Raw genomic sequence first — 6706 nt, forward strand, 5'->3', positions numbered from 1 at the left:
TGGGAGGTGCCAGACGAGCGCATCGCTAAAAATGCTGATAGGAAAGAGGAGAGTGTTGGACAGATGAATTTTTTCAGAGGATCTACCAAGCCCCAGAACTGTGAAACTTCTCTAGGTGATTGCTTAGGACGGGTACAGATCCCGCTGGACCCTGGTGATTCGTTTTGTCGCTGGGGTGGTTGGAGGGTATCGGATGCTACCAAAACGCTCAGGAGGTCTCTCGTGCTCTCAGCAAAAGTCTTTCAGCCTCAGGCGGGGAGCAGTCTGCTGTAGGGTGGTTCTTCACATCTCCTGTAGCTCTTCTGTTGAGGAAATTCAACCTGTTTTCGTTTCCTTCTGTGGTTTTTTGGTTCCGTTACTAAATAATAATCTCTGGCCAATCTCATCCCTGGATTCTGCTAAAGGATAACTCCTGTCTCTATCTCTGTCTCTGTATTTATGTGCACTTTGAATAAAGGAAGTGCAGTGGCCAGAGGTCCGCGATGGGTAACGGCTGTAATTTGCAAATGGAGGGCTATGCAACAAGATGACACGTTCGGAAACACATCCAAACCACCAAGAGTCAGAAAGACCTTCATCCATTCTGTAGCTTTATCTGCTGGATTTTCCTGTTTCAGGCTTCAGCATGATTGTGACCAAATGTTTTATACATTTTCCTTATATGAAGGCACAAACATTTTATTTGAAATTTTAAAGAAAACGTTACTATTTTACTGCAGGAAGTAAAGGAGAGGGGAAAAAGCAATCTCTCTGACAGTGCATGCAAACATTGTACCCGCACTGGAAAGCAAAAGAGATGTCTTTCTGTACTGCATAATTTTGCCTTTCCCCTTCCTCTACCGTTTTAGATCCCCAAACCCGCAGCCCCACACTAACACGCCGTCTGGAAGCGCACAGCCAAACAGTGGCCTTGGGTCACTCCAATTCTTAGGCAGAACACGAAGAAGAATCTCAAGTTGTCTAATCCTCCACTCACCTCGTAGCGGTCGATGACAGTGACAGACAGACAAGCCTGACCACAATTGTTCATAACCCTTTTCCTACCTTTTTTTACAGCCTCTCTGCTGTCTCTTCAATGCATACATGATATTTCCAAGAATCCTCATAGTGAGTTGCCAAACTTGAATTGCACCGATCAGTTTTCTGCATCCAGAACCAGTCTCGTAGTGGCTGTACTTTGAATAAGTAATGTTTGCATGTAAAATATATACATATATACATATATATAAAAAGTATGTGCATGGAAAATGTTTATCTTCGTACTTTTTTGATACAATGTATTCATCAGTTGTTAATTTTTAATTATATTTGATATAAATTGGGGGTTTGTTGCAAAACTTTATATTTAAAAAAACAGTGTTAAAAATTATAAAAGTTCCAACCATGCAACACAAGCGGAACTTTAGCCAAAAAAAAAAGGGGGAAAAAAAGAAAAAAAAAGGTTCTGTGATTGCCTAGTTTGCTGCCTGAGTAATATTTATCAGCCAAACTTTGAATTCTGCAGTTGTTTCTACAATTACATTTTGTATGAAGCAAAGTCCTTGAATTAAAATAAAAACTTAGCAAAAAAACTTACAAATTCAAAGATGGTGTGTGCAGTGTGCCTAGTGACCGGGAGACCGCCATCCTGAGAGCAGCCTCCCAGCCGGCGGGCTGGCCAGGAGAGAGCCGGCAGGAGGCAGCTTGGCTTGGCCACCGCATTGAGCGATAGCCCGTGAGATCCGGTGTGAAACCGGATTTAGTTTAGCCCGAATTGGGATGCTGTAAGAAATTGGCCACGTCTGTGTGTGTTTCCGTACAGGCTTCACAGATGCTCGGTCTGAGTAGGGAGCTGTTTGCAAATTTGCCTTTGCAGTATGGATCCAGTATGGAGATTACAGTTCCTGGAGTCCAACAGGCAGCAAAATCGCATAATTTAAGTTGAGGGTCACAAAAAACCCCTAGCAGTGATTGAATTCCTTAGAGGTTTTTAACAGAAGGCTATTTCTCTTCTTGATGTGCAAAAATGTTGGGCATGCGGCTCCCTTTAGAATTAACCTTTATTAAACCTTAGACCCACTGTGCAAGCAAGTCTCCTTGGTGCTACCTCAGGTAGGCATGGGCATGGAAATCGGTAGCGTGTGGGGTTGGATTGGTGTCAGGAGTCTGCCCCGTGTCCAGGGTGTGCTGTAGCACTTGTAGAAAAAAACAAATTAATAATAATACTACTTGCTTAGTGTACCTTGAAGTTCCTACTCCCAAGGCTTGCCCTGAGCAGAAGAAAAACCCAAGGTCTGTTGGTACACGAGGAAGGAACTTTTAAATTCTTTGGAGAACCACCTTCATTCCCTACCAGGGGGGAAAATTCCGCTGCGTGCATCTCCTTCATCAGGGCGTGTTGTTGTGATGCTTCTGACAATGCCAAGGACTCTCCAAAAACTTGAGAAAAATTATTAGCAGCTGGAGAGCACCGCTGAAGGGAGGACCATCGCATTTTTGCATTTTTCAGTACTGTTCAGAGCACAAGGCCTATTTTAGATTCAACTCTTCTTCTCTCTTGTTGAATCTTTTCTGTGATGAGACCACCCAAGGTCCCACCCGAGATTCAGGCATCGTGTGAAATGCCGTCCCTGCAAGGAAAAGGTCTTTTCCCTCCTGATCACCGGTTCAGGCTGTAGCATGTGAAGAAAATGGTTTTGCTTGAGGTCACACAGCAAATTATTAGCAGAATAACATCTCTTGGCTTGCAGTCTGTGCAGGGTTTAGGTTTCTTGGGTGGGACAACAGTGGTGCATAGGGGAGAAGAGTAGGATTTTTATTAATTTTTTAAAATATCCCAAACAGGAGGAATGGAGATTTCTGAATGTGTCTGAGCAGCATACAAGGGAAGGTTTGAAAAGCAGTGCAAGATTTGCGAATCAGTGTGCATCCCAACTTCAGCAGAGACCCCCGTGACATTCGCTCCACCGCAACCATCTGGGGAGCTGGAATCTGCCTGGAGGGCCAGATGAGCAACCTCTTCCCTCCAGATGTGTGTCACAGAGCAGCTCCAAAACCAGCTTACAATCCCATATGGGTTTTCAAATCCTAAAAGCCTTTTGGGGGCTTTCTGCCTTTTTTTTCTTTCTTCTTTCTTCTTTCCCCTTCCTTCCTTCCTTCCTTCCTCCTTCCTTCCTCCTTCCTTCCTTTCTTTCTTCTTTCTTTCTTTCTTTCTTTCTTTCTTTCTTTCTTTCTTTCTTTCTTTCTTTCTTTCTTTCTTTCTTTCTTTCTTTCTTTCTTTCTTTCTTTCTTTCTTTCTTTCTTTCTTTCTTTCTTTCTTTCTTTCTTTCTTTCTTTCTTTCTTTCTTTCTTTCTTTCTTTCTTTCTTTCTTTCTTTCTTTCTTTCTTTCTTTCTTTCTTTCTTTCTTTCTTTCTTTCTTTCTTTCTTTCTTTCTTTCTTTCTTTCTTTCTTTCTTTCTTTCTTTCTTTCTTTCTTTCTTTCTTTCTTTCTTTCTTTCTTTCTTTCTTTCTTTCTTTCTTTCTTTCTTTCTTTCTTTCTTTCTTTCTTTCTTTCTTTCTTTCTTTCTTTCTTTCTTTCTTTCTTTCTTTCTTTCTTTCTTTCTTTCTTTCTTTCTTTCTTTCTTTCTTTCTTTCTTTCTTTCTTTCTTTCTTTCTTTCTTTCTTTCTTTCTTTCTTTCTTTCTTTCTTTCTTTCTTTCTTTCTTTCTTTCTTTCTTTCTTTCTTTCTTTCTTTCTTTCTTTCTTTCTTTCTTTCTTTCTTTCTTTCTTTCTTTCTTTCTTTCTTTCTTTCTTTCTTTCTTTCTTTCTTTTCTTTCTTTTTCCTTCCTTCCTTCCTTCCTTCCTTTCCTTTCCTTTCCTTTCCTTTCTTTCTTTCCTTTCTTTTTCCCCTTATTTCAGCTGTATTCTTTTGATCCATGAGACCAAGGCAGCAATGCACCCAACAGCTTCTCCAGGGACTGCCTGAGTCCTGGAGCGAAGGAGCTGGAGCAGGAGGGATCCCTGCCGCCGGACTCGAAGCATCTCCCACGTCCAAGACACGGGAGCTGAAACACCCGGCTTTGCTTTGCTTTTGAGTTCAGCTGAACTCCACAAAATGGCTCTATTTTTGTACCTCGTCCCCAGCACCTCCTGGTTCTCATGACCGGTGTAATGGTTCATGCGAAGCTGCTGTGAGTGGATTTGCATGAGATCTCTTCCCCACAGGGGCACATCTTGCTAGCAGAGACCGTTACGTTTCTGCTCCCTGTATCTCCACTCCCAGCCCTACGGATAAAATCTGGGCTTCGGATCAGTATTTCCGAGGACAGCACCCCCACGCCACGTTTTACCATTAGGGGGTAGCATTTTCAGGCTTTTTCTACTTTCTAGGGAAACGAAAAATGGAAAAGGGCTGATTCATCTCCCCTTCCCACTCTTTGAGGGTCATTCCCTGAAATATTTGTCTCAGGATGCAGAAAACTCGGGGTGAGACACTGAATACACCTGAGTCTGAGCCGTGCAGGTAATTTGGCCTTTTATATTCCCCGGCGCATGAAAACCCACCGTCATCTGGCTGATTCCCTGTTCCAGCCACATTTTGCAGACGGTGCTCGTAGACTCCTGCGTACCCTCCAAGGTGATGAATTACTCGTCTCAGTGGAATTCATCCCTCTTGATCAGCCTTTGGTAGATTTGATATTTTCAGGGCTGTGGAAAGCACCATTTTCAGAAAGTGCCTGATCATAATAACGAGCCTCAACCCAACACCGTCCCTCAGCACATTCCAAAATATTTTGCAAAAGAGGCTGGGTTTGCATCTTCATTTGATAAAAAAGGGAAACTGAGACACCTCAAGGGAACTAAATTGTCCAGGGTCACCCAGCAAGTGAGTGCAGAAGCGAGGACAAGGTCTCCTGAGCTCCTGCAGGTTACTCTGCCTCCTTCATGCCTTGGTGTTTTAAATCACTGACGTGTGCGTGATTGTTTTATATCCACAGGCTCTCAGTGAGGTGACACTGAGAATTTGGCATCTCACTAGCGGATGCGTTGGTTCATTGGAGGGAATTCAAAGCAAAGGAGCAATAACAAAAATGATGAAAGGTCAGGGACTGATTTATGGCGGTAGCTGTAAGGAGCTCTGCACAGTGATGGAGAAGGGTGGCTCTGATAAGGCTGTGCAAATATTTGTGGGGATGAAGTCCTGAGGCGGGTGAGTCAGCGTGAAGGAGCTGCTGAGGCTGTTTGAGAAGGGAGGTCTGAGCAAACCAACTCCCGAACGAACTGATGGAAACACCAGAATAGAGCCCCTTCACCCGCAGAGGAAGCCTGGGACATGCTGATGGAGCAGAGCTGTGTTAATTCAAAGAAAACAGTATCAATAACCATAGTTTATTCATTTTATCCTCATCTCCACTTTCTGTCATTGCTCTGAAACAGAATATCCCAGCACTGGCTTTGTCTGTGTCTGTTTTTATTACTTCTCTGTTTCTGGCAGCCTTTTCTCTGCCCAGCACAGCACAAACAGAGGAGAAGGAGGAGGAGGAGGAGGAGGAGGCACGATCCTTGTCCAGCTACTCCTGCACAAAAGTCTGAAATACCCACAGGGGTGTAAAACCCCATTTTCTCGCAGGAGGCAGAGGAGGGGAGTGGATGTGGTTTTGTTACTGAATTCAGCAAAATGATAGCGTGTTTAAAAAGATGATGCTGGGCCGAGCCGACAGGACTGTGGCAGAATAAACGCATGCCTTTCACAAGATTTTTTTTCCTCCTCATGGAGCGGAGAGCGTTTAAAAGACCTGGTTCTGCAAGTGATCCACCTAAAAAAAACTCCTCCTGCAGTGGGATGGTGGCATGTGAAAGGAGCGGAGGGCAGAGTCTCTGCACTGCCAGGTAGTTGCACGTCCCACAGCAGAGACTGGCTGTAGGACAGAGCCAAGAGATGCGACGGGAGGTGTGCTGCTGGGGCAGAAGGTCACGGCCGTGGAAATCAGTGGGATTCAGCAACACCTGAGAAAGGAAAGCCGAACCCGTGTCACATGTTCTTGACAAATAAAGTCCTCTACATGGCAAAGCAAATGACTCCTTGAGTGTCTCTGACCTTCGTTTCCTTGACAAGCTGAGTCGGCGCATGGCAGGGGAAGGGCCTTGAAACAGGCAGAGAGGGGTGAGCGCAGCACCTTTTGCACCCAGCTGGGCTCACGTCTCCCCAGGAGCAAGCAGCAATCAGGACCTAAAGCGAGGAGCTTACCCACTGCCGGTGCAGTGTTTGTCTGAGCAAAATGACAGCCAGGTGACACCCCGGGGCGCTTGAGCACCTCCTGGCAAGGGACATCCACCCAGAGGCAGGCAGGTCTGGCTGCCCCTTGCTGAAGGTTCCCATATTTTTGGGTCTCCGGGTGATTAGGGAAGTGATCGTGCCCCTGTACTCGGCACTGGTGAGGCCGCACCTCGAATACTGGGTTCAGTTTTGGGCCCCTCACTACAAGAAGGACGTCGAGGTGCTGGAGCGTGTCCAGAGAAGGGCAACGAGGCTGGTGAGGGGTCTGGAGAACAAGTCTGATGAGGAGCGGCTGAGGGAACTGGGGTTGTTTAGCCTGCAGAAAAGGAGGCTGAGGGGAGACCTTATCGCTCTCTACAACTCCCTGAAAGGAGGTTGTAGCGAGGTGGGGGTCGGTCTCTTCTCCCAAGTAACAAGCGATAGGACGAGAGGCAATGGCCTCCAGTTGTGCCAGGGGAGGTTTAGATTGGAC

This window comes from Aptenodytes forsteri, unplaced genomic scaffold (genome assembly GCF_000699145.1).
Source record: "Aptenodytes forsteri isolate BGI_AS27 unplaced genomic scaffold, ASM69914v1 Scaffold325, whole genome shotgun sequence".
Classification (NCBI taxonomy): Eukaryota; Metazoa; Chordata; class Aves; order Sphenisciformes; family Spheniscidae; genus Aptenodytes; species Aptenodytes forsteri.